This window comes from Prionailurus bengalensis, chromosome D3 (genome assembly GCF_016509475.1).
Source record: "Prionailurus bengalensis isolate Pbe53 chromosome D3, Fcat_Pben_1.1_paternal_pri, whole genome shotgun sequence".
Classification (NCBI taxonomy): Eukaryota; Metazoa; Chordata; class Mammalia; order Carnivora; family Felidae; genus Prionailurus; species Prionailurus bengalensis.
This window is the reverse complement of record NC_057356.1, coordinates 90,927,160-90,946,595: the sequence shown is the minus strand read 5'-3', so window position 1 is coordinate 90,946,595 and position 19,436 is coordinate 90,927,160.

Here is a 19,436-nt window from a genome sequence, read left to right as displayed (position 1 = left end):
AGTAGCTTTCTACATAAATTTTAGAATTAAGTTTGTCTATATCTGCAAAAAATCTTGGTGAGATTCTGACAAGAATTGCATTATATTCATTAATGAATTTGGGGGAGAAGTGACGCCTTATGATGTTAACTAATCCATTAACATGGTACAGTTTTTCATTTATTTATATATCCTTTTATTTCTTTTATCAGCATTTTAAAATATGTAACATACAGGCCCTGTACGTGTGTTGTTTGGTGGATGTTTTAGTATTTCATTTTCTTCGGGACAAATATCAATGGTATTTGTTTTTAATTTAGATTTCCACATGTTCATTGCTAGTATAGAATAATGTGTCTTGACCTTGTGCCCTATGAACTTGCTGAACTCACTTACTATAGAATTTTATGGGTAAGCACAAATTCCTTGAGATTTTCTACATAGGCAATCACTCATTTTCAAATAGAGGCTATTTAATTTCTTCTTTACAGATCTGTGTGTCTTTTGTTTCTTAAGCTTGTCTTGTTACAGTGGAAATTATTGCCAGTAGTATGTAGAATAAGAGTGGTGAGAACAAATGTCTTTGCCTTTTTTATTACCTTAGGAGTAAAGTTTTAATTCACCACTAAGTATGATGTTAACTGTTGGTGTTTCATAGATATTTTTAATCAAGATGAGGTAATTACTTCCCATTTCTAACTTAATGAAAGTTTTTTTTTTTTAATTTTTTTTTTTCAACGTTTATTTATTTTTGGGACAGAGAGAGACAGAGCATGAACGGGGGAGGGGCAGAGAGAGAGGGAGACACAGAATCGGAAACAAGCTCCAGGCTCTGAGCCATCAGCCCAGAGCCTGACGCAGGGCTCGAACTCACAGACCGCGAGATCGTGACCTGGCTGAAGTCGGACGCTTAACCGACTGCGCCACCCAGGCGCCCCAATGAAAGTATTTTTTAAAGTCATAAATAGTGTTACATTTTGTCAAATGTAGGGGTTTTGTTTTGTTTTGTTTTTTGGGTTTTTTTTGGTGGTTTTTTGTTTGTTTGTTTGTTTTTTGTTTTTTGTTTTTTGCATCAGTTGACATGATTGTATGGTTGTTATTCTTTAGCTTGTTAGTATGGTGGAATGCCTTAACTGATTTTCAAAAGCTGAATTAGCCTTGAATAACACTCCACAGCCAATCTACAAATCACTGATTTCTGACTACTGCAGTTAGTCCATATACATTATGGTGACTATTGACACATTGGAGATTAAGCCTGCCATTTTATTATTTAATATTTGTTTTTTCTGGTCCTTGGTCCTGTTTCTCTTTTCTTGACTTCCTATAGGTTATACATTTTTTTCAGAGGTGTATCTTGATTTATTTATCGTGTTTTTTCATTTATCTCTTTTATAGTTTTTTTGGTGGTTCTTCTGAGTTTTGAAACACACACACATGACATCACAGTCTACTGATATCAACATCTTCTCTCTTTCACTGGGGGAAATCTTACCTCCATTTGGGTCCTTTTAACCTGCCACACTGTAAAATATAATTATCCTCATTGTTAACTTTTTTTTTCAATCATGAAATAAGATTTATAAAATCTTTTAGAAAAAATAATCTATTGTGTGTACCCATATTTCTGTTCTTTCTGTTGTTCATTCCTTCTTCCACACCATCTAAGACCTTTACATTTTTTTTGTTTGAAGAAATTCCTTTGGTCAATATTTAAGGGTAGGTTTTCTAACAACAAATTCTTCTAGTACTTCAATTCTTTGAGAATGTATTTATTTCCCCTGTATTCTTAAAGGATCGTTTTCCTGGATATAAAATTCTGGGTTGACAGTTTTCTTCTTTCACAATTGAAAATTTTTATTCTACTTTCTCCTGGCATTCATGATGTTAGATGAGCATTGTACAAGCTTTCAGAATGATTTTTTTCTAGTATTGGGGAAAATGCTACACTAATTGCTATTCTAGTCTTATTTAACAAAGATAAAATATAAAAGAGATAGGGATGAGACTCTTTGCAAGTAACTTTACTACACTGAGAATAAAGCTCAAGAATATTTATAGGGTTGCAAAAATATCCAGCACTCAACACAGAAAAATTTACATTATATTGCATCCCATAAAAAGCACCAGCCAAATAAAACAGCTGTATTATTATGAGAATGATTAAGATGAAATCGCACACAATGCAAACTTAAAACTGACACAAATGATAAAACAAAAGATAGATAAAGAGCAAATATCTACTATAAATATATTCCATATGTTTAAGGAGCTAGAGAAAGATTGAACATATTAAATAGAGACATTGATATTAAAATAAAAGTCTAAATAAAACTTCTAGGGATAAACTTCACAGAGTCTGAAGTTAGAAATATATTGGATGGGATTAACAACAGATTAGATATTTCAGAAGAGAACAATAATAGAAACAATCCAATATAAAACACAGAGAAAATAGATTTTTCAATGAAAAGAGCATTGGTGAGCTGTGGGACAATGTACAGAAGAACAAAGGTAAGAGCTACAGCCAACTTCTTGTCAGAAACAATGCAGCCAGAAGATAGTGTAGGAGCATCTTTACTATATAGCAAAGCAAAGAAAAAAATGTGAAGGCAAAAAGAAATGGTCAACCTAGAGTCTGTACCAATAAAAATAGCCTTCAAAAACAATGATGAAGGAAAAACTTTTCAGACACACATAAACTGAAAGAATTCAGTTCAACTGTATATAAGTTGTATTAAAGTGAGTCCTTCAGGCAAAAAGAAAATGATCCCAGATGGAAATCTGGTTATACCTTAGGGTTGCTCTACGATGGTACTACCTGTCTTTGAAACAGAGAGTCTGTTGCAAAGGATTTCTGTTCATTGTAGGCTGCCTTGGAGCATCCCTGGCCTCTACCCACTAGATGTCAGCAACACTCCCCCTGCCCCAATTGTGACCCCCCAAAGTCTCTACATATTATCAATTGTCCTCCAGAGGGGGAAAAATTGTTCAAGTGGAGAATCACTAATCAACATAAAACAATAAAGACTACTGGAAATTATTACTATGTGAGTAATATAAAAAACATTTTTCCTCTTATTTAAATCTCTTTAAAAGACGATTGCTTAAAGCAAAAATAATAATGTAGTCAGAGAGTTACAACATATGTAGAAATAAAATACATGGCAATAATAACACAAGCCTTGAAGCGAAAAAATATACTTTGATAAGATTCTTATACTATATGTGAAATGAAAAAATGTCCATGAAGGTAAACTTATAAATTAAGATGGATACCACAAATCCTACAGCAACCACCAAAACAAAACAAAATATTATAATAATAGCCAACAAAAGAGGTAAAATGAAATAATAAAAATGCTCAATAGTGCAAAAGAAGACAGAAAAAGACAACAAAAGAATCAAATGATGAATAGTATAGCAGGAAACAAATGGCAAAATGGTCGATTTAAACTCAACCATATCAGTGATTATATTAAGTGTAAATGATCTAACATTCCAATTAGAAGACAGAGATTGTCAGATTAAATAATAAAAAGAACCTCACCCAACCATATTCTGTCAACAAGAAACTGAGCATAAATATAAAGACACAAATTGGAGGAGTTTAAAAATGGAGAAAGATGCCTCATAAAGACATTAATTTTTTAGAAAACTGGAGTGACTATATTAATATCAGACAAAGTAGATTTCAGCACAAAGATTTTTCTGGAATAGTCATTTCATAAAAATAAAGGGATCAATTCATCAAGAGGATGTAACAAACTAAATGTTTATACCTCTAATAACAGTGTTTCAAATACATGAAGCAAACACAAACAGAACTGCAAGGAGATATAGACAAATGCACAATTATAACTGGAGATTTCAACACCCCTATCTCAGTAATTGATAAAATAAATAGACCAAAAATAATCAATAATTATATAGATGATTTAACCGACATTATCAACTAAATTGACTTAATAGGCATTACAAAAATAGAATACACATTTTTTCTAGCGCACACAAACATTTGCTAAGAGAAACTAAATTCTGGTACATAAAACAAAGTAGGAACAGAAGAGAACTTCATAAAACTGATAGAGTACATCTATTTAAAATGTACAGCTAGTATCAGACCTAACTATAGAAGACCAAATGCTTTCTGCTTAAGATTAGTAACAAGGAAAGAATATTCACTGTCATCACTTTTATTCAATATTGTATTGGAGGTTATAATCACAAAGCAATAAAAAGAAAGAGAAGGCACCCGAATTGGAAAGGGAGAATTAAGACTGTCTTTATACACGGATGACATGATAGCATATACATAGAAAATCCTATAGAATCTAAAAAATAAAATAAAATAAAGCCTACTAGAACTGATAAGTCAGTTTAGCTAAATTGCAGGATACAAGGATACAAAATAAATGTGCAAAAAGAAATTGTATTTCTATATACTAGCAATACATATTAGAAATTAAAATTAAAAATAAAACAATTTATAATAATGTCAAAAAATGCAAAATAACTTGAGGTAAGTCTGACAAAAAAGTGTGCAAGATGAGTACACTAAAAACTACAAGACACTGCTGAGAAAAATTAAATAAATTATCAATAAAAGAAAAGATACTGCATTATAAACAAAATATCAGCAGTCTTTCATAGAAATTGACAGAAGGTTTCTAAATTTCAAAGCTGGAAGCTTTACATTACCTGATTTCAATACTTATTATAAAGCTACAGTAATGAAAACGATGTAGTATTGGCCTAAAGATGGACAAATAGATCAATAGAACAAATAGTCTAGAAATAGATATACACATCTGTGGCCAACTGGTTTTCAACCAGGTTGCAAGAAAATTCAATAACCATAATTTTTAGCAAATGGTGTTATAAAATTGGATAGCCACATTGAAAAAGACAGACATTTTTTTTTAATTTTTTTTTCAACATTTATTTATTTTTGGGACAGAGAGAGACAGAGCATGAACGGGGGAGGGGCAGAGAGAGAGAGGGAGACACAGAATCGGAAACAGGCTCCAGGCTCTGAGCCATCAGCCCAGAGCCCGACGCGGGGCTCGAACTCACGGAGCGCGAGATCGTGACCTGGCTGAAGTCGGACGCCCAACCGACTGCGCCACCCAGGCGCCCCCCCCCTTTTTTTTTTTTGACATTTTTGATACCTTAGACTATTTGCAAAAAGATAAATCCAGTTGGATCATATACTTAAATGTAAGACCTAAAATGATAAAATTTCTAAGAGAAAACAGGATAAAATCTTTCAGTTCTTTGGCTACAAAAGTTTACTTAATTACAATACCAAAAGCATGAGCCAAAGAAGCACAAAAGGCTACGTGTTCTATGATCTATTTATATAGCATTCTGGAAAAAGTGAAACTATACGGACAAGAATCAGATAAATGGATGCCCAGGCGCTGGGGTGGAAACCAGAGATTGACTACACAGGGGTTATAGGGCACGTCTGGGAATCCTACACCTTCATCAAAAGTCATGAAACTACAAAAGTGAATTTAACTGTATTCTGTCTCAATAAACTTGCCTTTTTAAATTAAAAACAAATTAGAAGACTGAGTCTTTTTATCCCCCTCTCCGCTAGCACTTGGCCAACAGTAGATGTTGTGGAAACAAATATTGGGTAGATGGCAAATGTGCTTCTCCCATCTCTGGAAGATCTCTAACAGCCTGGTCTCTTTCTATCTCCATCTCTACTCCTGAATCCCAAGACAATAATGGCCCATCTCCCTTACAGAATTGGGTCCAGAATGGAATAAGGTAATGGGTGTGAAAAGCCAATGCAAACATTAAAAGTTACCATGATCCAAGTTTGCACACTGTAGACTGTGCCCATCTGCTCTCTGGCGTCAAAGCACCTCCCGGGTTGAAGACACTGATCCTACATCCAATATTTATTCCAGCCAGCCCTTTTGCCGGTCCCACTGAAAGTTTCTCCTACCCACCATTCACCCCCTCACATCCACTTTGGAAACTTGAAGCAAGACACAGAGGTCATCCCAATGCTACCAAGCACAGCCCGTTATTCCTCTTGGGGAATCCTTCAAGCCTGCTCGAAACTCTCCCAAGAAGGGAATGTGAGGAAGGTGGTGCAGATCCCAGCAAGTGACCGAAAGAGAGTGGGAATGCCCTAAAATTAAAGTTTTAACCACTTACTTTAAGTGGAGGGGGAACATCAAGTCTACTTGGGTTTTCAGAGGCTCAAAAACTGAGAGGAGGGCTTAACCAGTTCCATCTGGTCACACCTTAAAGAGAAATGTCCTTTACACATCTCACGGACGTGAGTATTCTGAACTTCATGTAGTATACTCCTTCTCCAAGTGCTCACTGAGGGCTGGCTGGGTGCAGGTGTTTCTCCAGGAAATGTAACATCCCAGTGAAAAAAGAGAGTGAACCTGTCCCTCAGAGCTTATGCTCTTTTTATTTATTTATTTATTTATTTATTTATTCATTCATTCATTTAATTTTTTAAATTTTATACATATATATATATATATATAATTTGTCCAGTTGGTTTTCATACAACACCCAGTGCTCACCCCAACAAGTGCCTATGTTCTTTAAACGATTATTAGAATCCAAAAAAAATTAGAAATGCGTTTTATCCAATTTGTTTGTTTGCTCATCGCTTTGAAATGTTACTTTTTTGGCCAATGTTAGCACAGGACTGGAAAGACAAATAACAAAATCATTAAGTGTACCCTTAAAAGGCCCAAATTCTAACAAAAAGCGTAAGTATCTTCAATGTGTGCTCCGTTCGACCACATGGCCAAGTCCAATATTTATAAGAATCATGGTAGGGAGAGAACATGTCTGTCATAAGCCCACCACACTGGCTGTTTGGGAGGCACAAGCAGATGATGCGCGGACATAGGGAAAGCAAGGGGCCACTGCTCGCTCTCAGGCCCTTTACAGGCAAGCTTGCTCTGATGTCAAGTCACAGAGAATTCCTTCATAACCTGAGCTCAAGGAGCCATCCAAAACTATGACTACAACAAAAAAATCACAGACCAATTTTTAAAAAAATTTTTTAAAGTTTTATTTATTTTGAGAGACAGAGAGTGTGGAGCAGGGGAAGAGAGGGAGGGAGACAGAGAATCCCAGGAAGGACCGTGCTGCCAGCACGAAGCCCAATGTGGACTCGAACTCACCAACTGGGAGATCATGACCTGAGCCAAAACTAGGAGTTGGACGCTTAACTGACTAAGCCACCAAGGTGCCCTAATTACAGACCAAATTTTTAAGTAGTTTTTAAATAATAACCCGTACATATGGTATAAAAATAGATGACATATACATTGGTATGTATATACCTACATATGTAATATATATAGACCTGGTGTATATAATGATAATAAAACGTTATGAAAGACATAGATGCTGGATGCTTTTTCTTGAGGCTGTTTGATGGTGTTTTTAATCTTGAGGCTACATATAGCTAGCAGATCTTTTTGAAAAGATACTAATATAATATCCAGAATCTGATCACAATCTTCTAATATCTAGTTGTTAGAGAGTGACCACCTCTAAGGACTTTTGCAACATCCACACTGTGCAGGGCATTTGCAGTCAGTCGTAAGGACTCTTGGCAGTCAATACTTCTGGAGCCTTCAGAGGCCCGCTCGCCTAAACCCTTCTCAAACTGCAGTCCTAGAATTCAACACAGGAGCCAGGACTGGGAAAATATGTCATCTGTCCCTCCATTGCTCAGAACATGAATTATTCGAAATCCCTTTCCTCTTTACCGATAATTTTGTTTATTACTTGCTTCTCTCAGCTTGGCAGGAACAATCTGTTTCTTTTCTATTCCCTGCTAGTATCATTTTGTCATATTTGGGTTCGGTGGTAACATTCCTGTGTTTAGATCTCCCATTACTACTCAGGAATATTCAATCTCAGAACAGTTTTCGTTGACTTTTTAAAAAAATGCATTTTCTCTCAATCTCTTCCCATCCCCACCCCCAAACACACATTGACACTGGCTTCAGTCAGTGGTCTTTTACAACTGGCCAGCACCCAATACCTGAATCTTTGCATCATGAATGAATTTTATAATCTGTTTATTGACTAAAGCCTGAAACAAAGGCAAAATTACCTGAAACTATCTCTTTTATACCACATAGTTAAGCGTAAACATTTGAATTCATTTTCACCATTTTCTACTCCAAATGGCACTGATCCACGGACTAGAAGAAAAAAAAAACATTCTTTAAACTTCATTGGTATCATTTTTTAACCAATATTAAAATGATGGAGTGTGATATATGTAGAGGAGTATAGACAATCAGAGATTGTTAAAAACTAAAAATTGGGAACGTATGAGATATTTAGGCATCATTAAGATCATTCCTCATTAAGATATCAGTGGGCATCCCCATCAAAAGAAGAATGCCATCAAGTCAATTCCATTCTCTGATCCCTTTATGTATGTGAAATTATCATTACGTCTGATCCGAAGATCTGTCCACATGGAGACGATGGACCAAAATCTCTCTATGGCCCTTTAACCAAATTCCTTAAGCTCAACATTCAAATGGCCCTCCGCATTCCTAACAACACATATTTAAACCCACACAAACGTGCAGGGTGATGTACGTCGTAACTGTCTGTGTGGCATCCTGCCCCATGGATTTCTCCCATTTGCCATATGAAAACCAATGGATGTGTCCGTGGGAGATAAGAAGCTGGCCCCGTGGCAGGCAGCTCCAGATTTCCGTATGGAATCCACTATTTAATGTAGGTGTTCTTAATGGCTGCTTAATTAGTAAACTCAGACAATTGCACTCAACTCGGGTCCCTGAGTGAGAATCTCAATTCTAGCAGTAAACTTGCATCTGGCTCACTACTGCCTTCATGGCACCCTGTCTCCCTGGAAGCTTTGGGTTATTGGGTTTGGGTGAGGGTTTCATCTGTTTGTTAGTGTGCTTTTCATGCCCGTATTTACCAAGTCTGTTACTGGCTTGTTTTCTCCTCAACCCTCCCTGGGCATCCAAGTCCACTGGTCCTTGACCTTGTGGGGCCACCTTTCTGGTGCAGGTTCTCCTTCGTACAGCCATCCATCATTTTCCCTGACTTCAACACAAGCTCTGACACACTCGGTGAGGAGCTACAGCTGCTCTGCCACCTACAGGGACTTACACGTCACCTGCTCCAAGCCCTCTGTTGTCACTGGATTAAAAGACCAGACAGCTAGAATGTCTGGATAAACTCGTATCTGCTCGTGATCGTCATGGCCTCAAGCCAGCAACAAATCCTATGTGTTTTCAGGGGAGGTCACAAGGATTTCTAGGATTTGGCTCTTCCCACAGCTTAGAAATTTCTTTCACCTTCCCTTTATGTTTTAGAATAAAAAAAAAAAATCCCATGTCAATCCAACAATACGAGAGAGAGAATGTACTTATACCCAGAATGTGAAATTCTCCAGGTAGAGTGGAATTTATAAATCAAATATTAAACTACAAGGCAAATATTCCCTAGGAAAGAGTTATGCCCATGTTGATGGCCTATCTTCCTCACAAACTGGTAATTTAGTCATTGCCAAATTAACAAATACTCCTGCTTAGTTGTCTCCCTTTGTTAAAAGCACATCACTACCAGTTTTGAAGTCTGAACCATGCCATCAGACAGACCTCATTTGATACGTGATCTCTGTTTTACCCAAAAGAATGTTCTCCCACACTGCAAAACCTTCTAGGTGTTCATTGTGAGATTTTCCTGGGCCTGATCTGAGCGCTGACATCCTGACATGTTTCACGAAGTCTTAAAAAACATTTTTTTGGCCTAAAATATAAGGAGGAAATGTGTCGGGTGTCTTTCTTCCACGTCCACTAACACCCTTTGCTTTATTTACTTCCTTAATTTGATTGCATTGCTTCTGCCTTTTTTAAAAAAAAACTGGTAAACGTTGAGTGACTGTTGCAACACGTTGGTCTTGGTGTCTAGGCCTCTCAGACCCTATAACCATTCTCTGCAAACCCGTGATTTCCTCCCCTGGGTCTGGGGCATGTGGGCCTTGCTTTTCAACAGCTCATTCAACCAGCTGGAAATTCCCATGTCCTCCAGCAGGAAGCGCCTGATGGAAGCGCCGATGGCAGGTCAGATAAACCAAAGGCACAACCATTTTTCTTTCGCGTCTGAGCCGAAGGGTAAACTTTTGGATTTGATGAGAATTCCTTAAAACGTCAGTATTGAAGCAGTGATGAAGCAGGAGGTTTCCTTACCACAAACACTCCCAATCTCCTGTGTCAACGATGGCCAATACCGAGGCAGCAGACCCTTGTCACGTGTGGACTTTCCCAAGTAATTTACATGCAGGAGGCCGGTGTTCCCCCCGGTTCCCATTCTGCAGCTGAGGAGACAGAGGCAGAAGAGGTCGGCCAACCTACAGAGTCTAGTGCAAAAAGCTAGATGTTTAGTGGCCACACCAGCAGATTGAACATCCAACAGGATGTGTGCAAGATATGGTATCAGCTAGATCCCCACTGAAGACTGAAAGTGGCACACTTGTGTTACTGAATTTGTCTACAAGCATCTAGAGGCAACCTTCACCTGGAAACTCACAGCCATCTGACTGGAGACTGAGTTACGGCTCAATTTAGAACGCCCAAGCAACTTTTGCATTGTCACTGTCTAGAACTCTGGTTAAGATTTCATCTGGGGGGACGGTCTAATTAGATGGTAAATTCAATTTCTTTGAAGAGGCAATTCATTGGCAATTTTGATACAATTTAGAATAAATACTAAATTAACCATGAACTCAGAGTTGAAAGTTCTTCTAACCAAATCAATAATGGAGAAAAGCAGGTAACCCTTTAATAGTCAAGACTGTAAAGGGTTTTTTTTTTTTTATCTAAATATATGCCCCCAATAACATCTGTTAAATCAAGGCAAATAAGGTTGACCTCTCTCGTGGGTCCTTGTGAGAAACAGTCAATAAAAATGTATTCTGCTTAACTCTTAATCCAATTTTATCCCTTTGTGCAACATTTCCAAATTTTTAAGCTGCTAATAATGTTCCAAAAATAAACCTTCCATCAGTTCAAGCTAGCACCTTTGTGTGAGGGGGGAAAAAAATAATAATAAATGCATCGCTACAAGCAGTTAAAAAATCAAAACTACAGGAAGCTCAGGAAGCTTCTCTATAGGGAGTCCTTGCAAACGGTAACATAAGTCCCCATGCAAATCCACTTCTGTCAGCTATGTCACAGATGCCAAAAAAAAGCAGGCACAATAAATATGGAGTATATAGATATAAAAAGGCAATGATGTCAACGCTGGGGGATTTATAAGCCCCTCCATTCCTTGCTTCGAATGTGGACAATGCAAAAGCCTTTAAACAATTCTATCTTCTTACCGGGTCGCGGGACATCACAAAAGCAAATATTTTCTGTTTGTGTTGGTGATGGGTAAAAACAAAACAAAAAAAAACAACTCTCCTTCAAAACAGCAACCGCGGTTTGCATTATCTGTAACACGTTGGTATTCAAAGACCGAGTTTCCAGAAGAGAAAAGTAGATATCAGAGTTGCCATCTGGCAGATTCCCCGTCCAAGTCACCCTGGAATCCTATGTGAGCGTTAGTTACACTGAAGTGCTCCACATTCGGGGCGTCGTTCCCTGGACCCTGCCTCCGAGCTGGGACCCGACGATGCGCCCGTGGCCTTCGAGAGCCACGGGGCATCCTCCTCTAGGGCTTTGGTGCCACGTCTCCTCGCCGCCAGCTTCTGACATCCTTCTCTTCGGCACCCACCCCCCACCCCCGCCCCCGCCCCAGCGAGTGCCCGTCCCCTCGATCGAGCCAAGCAACCTGGCTGTTCTTGGCAGGGTCCCTGGGCCCCCCTGTCCCGGACGTCCCATCCGGTGGGCACGCTGACCGCCCTCAGATTCCTCCTTTTGTGGAGGTACTTCTCCCAGACTTGTCTCCAGGGGAGGGAGTGAAAGAAAGGCTCGCCCACACAGCCGACCTGGCCCCTCATGAACATCTATTGAAACTGATTGATCTAATGCCCCGCATCTGCCAAGCTGTCACTCAAGCCGGGGGGGATTTGGACGGAGACAAGGCGAGCATCATAAAAACGACTCTGTGATCTAGTTTATGAAGCCTGCCTTGAACTCCTAGGTACGGTGAGGGCGGAAAACTTTGTTCCCCTCGCACAAATGGGAAAATGCACTATATAAGGAACGGCGAATATTTTCCCTTGATTTGTGCCTGAAACCTAAGAGTGGGGGGAAAGTATCCCAGCTGTCTACTGCATTGTGTGAACATATACATGCATTTAAATTACTTATATCATTACTTACAGATGTAATTGTGAAATATGTTCTTTTTGCATTCGAAATGAGGGACGGAACAGATGGCGGGCGCTCAGTTTAAAGCAATATGTCCATTAAAATAACCCGTACTGTTGGTGTTTAGTGTCACAATAGCAGAGAGTTCATTATCACGGGATTCTGCGGCAACTGCCCGCCCGGGAAGGGGCGGCAGGAAACGCTCAGCCACCCAGGTGACGCCGGGGCCAGGCCGGGGCCGCTTGCCCACAGCTGCGTGGCCACCAGCAGCGGCTTTCCGAGTCGAACTCGGCTTGTTTGGCTTCGTATTTTGCTTCCAAACAGGAAAGTCAATAAACAGCTGACATTTACCAATGCCTTGCTTCTGGGTTATTTTTTTTCCCCACTCTCCAGATGTGCTGAAATGTGTGGCTCCAGATGCATCACCTCCAACAGGATAATCCTACCCCCGCCAGGAGTCATTGTCTCGCCTAATGAGCCTGGGTCAGGCGGATGGGCTAACGGCACATCAGAGAGCCAATCTCTCTTCTTCGAGACCCACCGAGAAGCAAGGTATCTGGCTGAAGGGCCGGAAGAGTTTCCCAACCTAGCAGGGACTCGACAGACCTCTCGCCCGGACAAAGGCTGCTGGCCTTCTCGCGAGCACCGCTCGCCGTGTGAGTAGTCTATTAAAGAAAGGAAAATGAACACCCTCCCTCTGAACCCCCAATGATTTCCGTTTTGACAACAGTGCCTGTGGCTAATATCCTCTAGAAAACCGTTCATAAATAGGGCAGAGAAATGCTAAATTTTCTCTGGGTGCCCAGACTAGGAAAGAAAGTGGGAAAATCTTACTGTGTGGCCTTCGATAAATCCAATCACACCCGGAGTGGATCTCTCCGTTGTTACAATGGGAAATAATGGCTACCGAGCCTCCCTCCCTTGACAGGTAATGATCAAGTGCATCTCCTGGGCGTGGCGGAGTTGTAAACTTCCCGCGTGCAGCACGTGGGGAGGCTGAGGTCAGGGGGTTCCCGGTGGAGGGGAGCAGGGCACGGTCTGAGGACGCGCCGCGCAGAGCTCAGCGTTAAGCCCGGGAGGGTGGCGGCATGGCCGGCAGTGACAGCCGCCGACCGGTGGAAGGTGAGTGGCAAAGGCAGACAAACTTCCCTCCCCGGGGGCCAGGGGAGGAGGGCTGACGAGCCGGTTTCGGCGTGAATAAGGAGGTAGAAAGGACACAGGAACATTTGGGCAGAGGGAGAAGGCTGGGGAGAAGCAGTTACGTTCTAAGATCTTATTACACCAGAGGACCGGGAAGGTGGAAAAAAGCTTCCTCCCTTTGCAGGGAGAGGAGGGATTTGCACCTGATTTTATCTGATTCAAGTGTCCGTGTGCTTTCCACCTATGTCCTCATTTCCTCTTTGCTGCCACCGGAAAAGATGGGAGGGAGAGAGAAAATGGGGTCAGCTTTTGGGAGGACAGAGGGCAATCCGCAGATCCTTTTGAAGGTCAACTAGGGACCAAAGAGGTAGATGGTCAGCTGGCGGGAGTTTATGGCATTTGCAGGGGTCAGTAACTGTGCTTTACCGCCATCATCCGTAAAGGACATTCGTGGACAGACACCTGGACCCACTGTAGACCTACGGATTCAGAACTCTTGGAGACGGAGCCTGGCTGTTCCACTCTCTAGAAAGCTCCTTAGGCAATTCTATTGTGTGGGTGGGGCAGAGGAGGCGGGTCTGAGGATAGGAACAAGGATACGTGCCCCCAAGAGGTCCCCCGCGGCCCGTCCTAGAGACTCCTCACCTGGGAGACCGTCAGCTGCCCAGAGCACAGCGTGGCACTCAGGGCAGCCCTGCTCAGTCCACCTGCCCAGCCTCCAGGCGGCCACCCCCTCCCCAGCCACTCTCCTGTTCTAGACCCTTTGCTGGTCCAGAAGCTTGTTGTGCCTTGTCATAGGCGTATGTGTTTGCTAATTTGCTAACCCTCCCTTTCTAGAGTTTCCTCCCATCCCTTGCCTCCCTGCTGAGCTGTTACTCATCCCTCAAGGTCACGTCTCCATGTCGATCTTCTTTGCCTCTACTCCGGACATGGCCACCCCAGTGGCCACGGCCACATCAATCGTCTCCTCCCTCGCTGTGGCGGTAAAGCCGTATTTAACATCTCCTGTGCACCACAATCCCTGCAGTTCGGCTACACATGCCGAAGCCCGAGTGTGGCCCCTTGCAGAGCCGAGGCACGAGGTCCGTGTTTCCTAGGCATCGGGGTGAGGCCGATGCAGGGGTGCGAGGAGAAGGTGCTGAGAACACGGCAGCGTTCGCCACAGAGCAGAGCCTCCCTTGTGCCCGGCGATGGGTCTAAGCCCCTCGGTGGTGCTCTGAGCCCGGCACTGAGGTCTCCATCTCCGGCCGCGGGGGCCCTGCCAGCACAGTGCCTGACACATAGTAGGGGCTGGGAAAAGTTGGGTGGATTAAAAAAAAAAAAAAAGTGAGACGGGCACAGATGGTCTGGTGTTAAGTACCAGAGGCAAAGGGGAAATAAAAGAAATAAGCTGGTAACACCTGCCAAGATAAATAAATGAAAGAAAGTCACCTGGGGCCATAAAAGGCAAGGAAGCAGCGAGACAGGGATCAGAGACATGGGAGGAAATAGAAGCCGTGGGCTCAAAACTCAGAATCAAACAAAAGCAGCGTGGCTCTATGGACGAGGACGTGGTCGGAAAATAGCAGGGCGAGGTTCAAGGAAGCTTGACTCTGAAAGAAATTATTGTCTCGGAAGGCCTCAAAAGAGCAAAGCAAAGACTGGGCATAGCTGAAAACGCAAAAGCGGTAACATTTACTGGCAGGTGTTGGGGGCTGAATTGCGTCCCTCGAAACGCATATGTTGCGGCTCTAACTCTCCGGACCTCAGAAGGGAACTGTATCTGGAGACGGGGTCTTGAGAGATAATTAAATTAAAATGAGGACGCTGGGGTGTCCTTGTTCGTAGAGGAGAGTGGGACTCAGGCCCACGCGGAGGGCTGGCCGTGTGAGGACGGCCAGCTGTGTGCTGGGGAGAGAGGCCTCGGGAGGAACGACCTTCACCGTGGACTTCCGGCTTCCAGAACCAGGAGCGGATAAATACATTTCTGTGGTTCCGGTGGCCCAGGCCTGTGGTGCTTTGCAGAAGGTCCGCAGGGAGGAGGAGGAGGATGGGCCCACAGGAATGGAAGGTTGGCCTCAGGGGAAGGGCACCGCGGGAGGGCGCCTGAGGGAGGCCCGAGGAAGACCCTCCCTCTCCCATGGCTGGTGTCTGCAGCCCCTCTCCCTGCACGCAGGTGCCAGTCCCGAGGAGAGGTTCCCAACACTCACCAGTCAACAGGCAGCCCCACGGCGGCCCCACGGGGACAGTGGTCAGAGACTGAGGGATCACCTACCTGTCCAGCTCGGGAGGCAGCGTGGCTGATGTCTGGTTGCATTTTGAGGGATGAGTGGGAATTTGAGAGGACGGGCGGGCCTTCCAGGTCAAGGGAGCAGAGTGAACAAATCCAGAGCGGGGAGAGCCCGGGACCCCTGGGCAACCAAAGGGTCCCGCGTATCTGGGCCATTAGGGACCAGAGACCCACAGAACAACGTGCTATCTGTGCAAGGCACTGAGACACATTGTCACTGAAATAGCGACCCGGGACCCTGCCTCATGGGGCTTCTGCTCCAGCAAGGAGTCCTTGTCTCCAGGGGGTGGGTGGGCTCCTGAGTTCCCACCTTACCTCGTAGGTCCCTGGACGCTCTGCCTAGTTCCCTGTGACTCATACGTGCGTTATCCTCAACCAGAACGCACTTCTCTCTGCATGACGAACCCTTACCCAACACTCTAAGGGCCCGTCCAGCTCGGTCATTACCTGCTTTATAAAGCCACCTCCCGAACCCTCCACAGAACGAGTTCTTCCATTCTGTGCCCCACGGAACAGGACGGCTTGATTAAAACGTTTGTCATGCTGGGCTCTGCCTCCTCACGTGTATGGTGGCCTTCTCCACTCTCTCTGTGGCTTCAGTAATCCTGGGCTCAGCAGGTGTTTGCAGAGAGACTGAGGGCATCAGTACGTGGACAAAGGACGCAGGAGGGGCACACAGGTAGCTGGGAATAAGGGGGAGCTGGAGACGGAGACCGTGTGACAATGTGTGTCCACATCAGCCCCCCACCCTGCTTACTGGAAGAAAGGTTTGCAGCCCGGGGTGGCTCGTGCCCCGCTCGCTGTGGTCAAGCTTATGCAGCCGGCTGTGGACCAGCCCCTGGGCTCCCCGCTCCCAAGCATTTTCTTCCACGCGTCCAGGCTCCAGGTGGAGAGGGGCAGCCGATGGCGATGAGGGGTCGGGGAGAAGGAAGGTGGCCAGCAGCACTGGCTGGGCTCTTGCACCAGAGGGAGGCTGAGACACCCAGGGTGGCAGGGCCCCTTCTCTGTGTACACAACGGCAAAGCTGAAACTCACTTTTCAGAAGCCAGAAGAATTGGCAGAGCTGTTTGGAAGATGCGAAAGTCCTGGCTCAAAAAACTAAGAAATATAAAATCAGAATGCGATCAGCGGCACAGTGAAGGGGCCCGTCTCGCGTTCCATAGGTCAGGGAAGCAGGACTCGTGACAAAGGATGGAAGAAAAAATCACTGACCGGAACAGAAAAAAATTAACGCGTCACAAGGACGGAGCACGTGTGCGGTATTCTACGCGAAATTAAAACAGAACAGTTTGTGATACAAATGGAATGGCAATGCCATGCCCACGGGGGGGCAGATAACGTCATGGAAAACCTCAAGAGTACTCAGATAAGAGGGGCGCCTGGACGGCTCCATCAGATAAGCACTCGATTCTTGATTTCGGCTCAGGTCGTGGGGTCCCAGGGTGGTGGGATCGAGCGCCATGTCAGGCTGGAGGTGCAGCCTGCGTGGGATTCTCTCACTCTCTCCCTCCCTCTTTCTCTCTCTCCCTCTCTCTCTGCCCCTCCCCCACTCGTGCGCTCCCTCTCTCTCTCTCTCTCTCTCAAAATAAATAATAAATACACTTAAAAAAATTAAACATAAAATGGCCTTTCAGTCTGAATGTCATCTACCATGTTTAAACATTTTTTTAAAGCGTCCTCTTAATGTCTTGCAATATTCTGTCCCGTGGGGATGTTCGTTGATTCGGTCAACAAATAGTCAACATCGATTGGGCTCCAGAGCTACCCACCTACCCCGGAGCTAGAGCGGGGAACAAGAAGGGGCAGAGGGACCGAGAGAGGAGAACACGAACAAGTTTAAGCAGATGTGTGGTAGCATCACGGGTGTAATCATCCCTGGGTTGTTAGCTGTCTAGCTTCTCTGGCATTTCTGACGTAACCAGCCATCGGGGCCCTGCCGGGCAGAGGGCACAGCCCGAGCCTGGACCAGAATTCAGACGCAGGTGGACGAGGCCCCTTGGGGTGGTGTTGTTGGATGACGTCAGGGTTGACGGAGAGGGAGGAGTACTTTTCTGGTCACATTTGTGGGAACGGGGTAGATGGCCCTGGGAAGGGCAGGCCCTCTGCCTGGCCCCACGAACTTGACCCTGACTCCCAACAGGCGTCAAAAGAGAAAGCTGCTTTGGGGAGGGCATCCTGGGGCAGGTGCCCCTCGGGGTCAGAGCTGCAAGCTCGTGGGAGACGGTGTGCTTGGCCAGACAGCAGCCTTCTCGCAGGGACGCCGCGTCCGCGGGGGAGGCCCGCAGTGGCACGCAGCCTTCCAGACGCCTCTTGAGCGCAGGAGAAAGCGAAGGCTTTCTGGTCTCCATGGTAACTGTAACTGTGGCTCTTCCCCGGTTTCGTGCAGGTTTTCTGGGGTCTGGAAGGAATAATTGCTGCGGAAGGTGCTTTGCACGGGGCTGGAGCCCAACATGTATGTATGTTGTGTGTCGGCAGGTACAGGACAGGGTTACTTCTGCTGGGGCGGCCGAGCCGTAAGGGACGTGGGGACACCTGAGGGGTGGGATTGCTGGCTCCAGAGGTAAGAGCCGCTTCCGGATCCTGACCACGTCCCGCCAACACGAGGCCAGCCGTGTTGCAGCAACTCGTGTCCAGAAGGCTGCCTCCCCAGGAAAGCAGGAGAGGGCCTGTGCCCACACCCCCATTGGCACTGAGGACGTGCAGAGTTTTATCTTGACCAATACGATGACTTTAAACGACATGGTGTTTTAATTCTCCCAAAGGGCGAGTTTTTTACTTCCTGATAAATTCCCATTTTCTTCCTCAGGAAATGTTTATGTTCAGTAAAAAGAAAAAAGAAATGGTTGTGTTTCCCCTATGGATCGCTGTCTGTATATGAAGGATATTAACTCTTTAGCTTCGTGAGTGTTGCCCGTCTTTTCTTTACGCGACGCGTGCGTCTGGTTTGGGCTATGATTTTTGACATACAAAATAACCTTCACAGGGTCACACTTATCAGCCACTTTGTGTGTGTGTGTCCCTGAATCGTGTGGCAGAAAGCCCTTCCCTAGCCTGGAACCAGTTAAACAGCTAACATATTTTTTCTTTTATTTTTACGGTCTTCTTTTTTACTTTCATCCTGAATTTTTCAGGAATTTTTTGGAGCGTGGTCTATAGGGAGGAGAAGACGCAACTTTTTTTGTTTCCCCTGAATTGCTAATTTCTCAGTGCTGCTTGTTGGATAACAGCCGTTTTCTCTTCTTTTAGAATCCGTCCTTTCTCATAGCTTAGACCCTCATTTAAATATCTCAAATTCAGTATTTTTATCTGTTTACAAAAAAAAAATGTTTCCATTGTGATGTTAATTTCTGATGTATGGAGTGCTTCAACTGATGGGCACATCTACGATTTTCCTTCCAGCTGCACTTTTGGGTTATTTTCCAGAAGTTCCAAAAATAATCCTGGTCATATCATTTTATTTAATCCCCAAATATCTTTGAAAAGTAGATTTTATAATTTCTCTTTTACAGCTGAAGAAATTTAAGGTCGGGAACCTAAGGAAGCATGCCAGCACTGCTGGTAAAAGCCGGCGGGCCGATTTGGTAGACCAGAACTTCCGCACGGTCCCGCTTGCCGGGAGATACCAATCCCCAGCCTCACACAGAGGTGTTCCTGGGCTTTGAAGATCCCCTTTGCCCATTAATCCTCAAATTCTTCCTCTGAAGGTACTTTTGTTGTTAAGGATTAATGGAAGAGGCGAT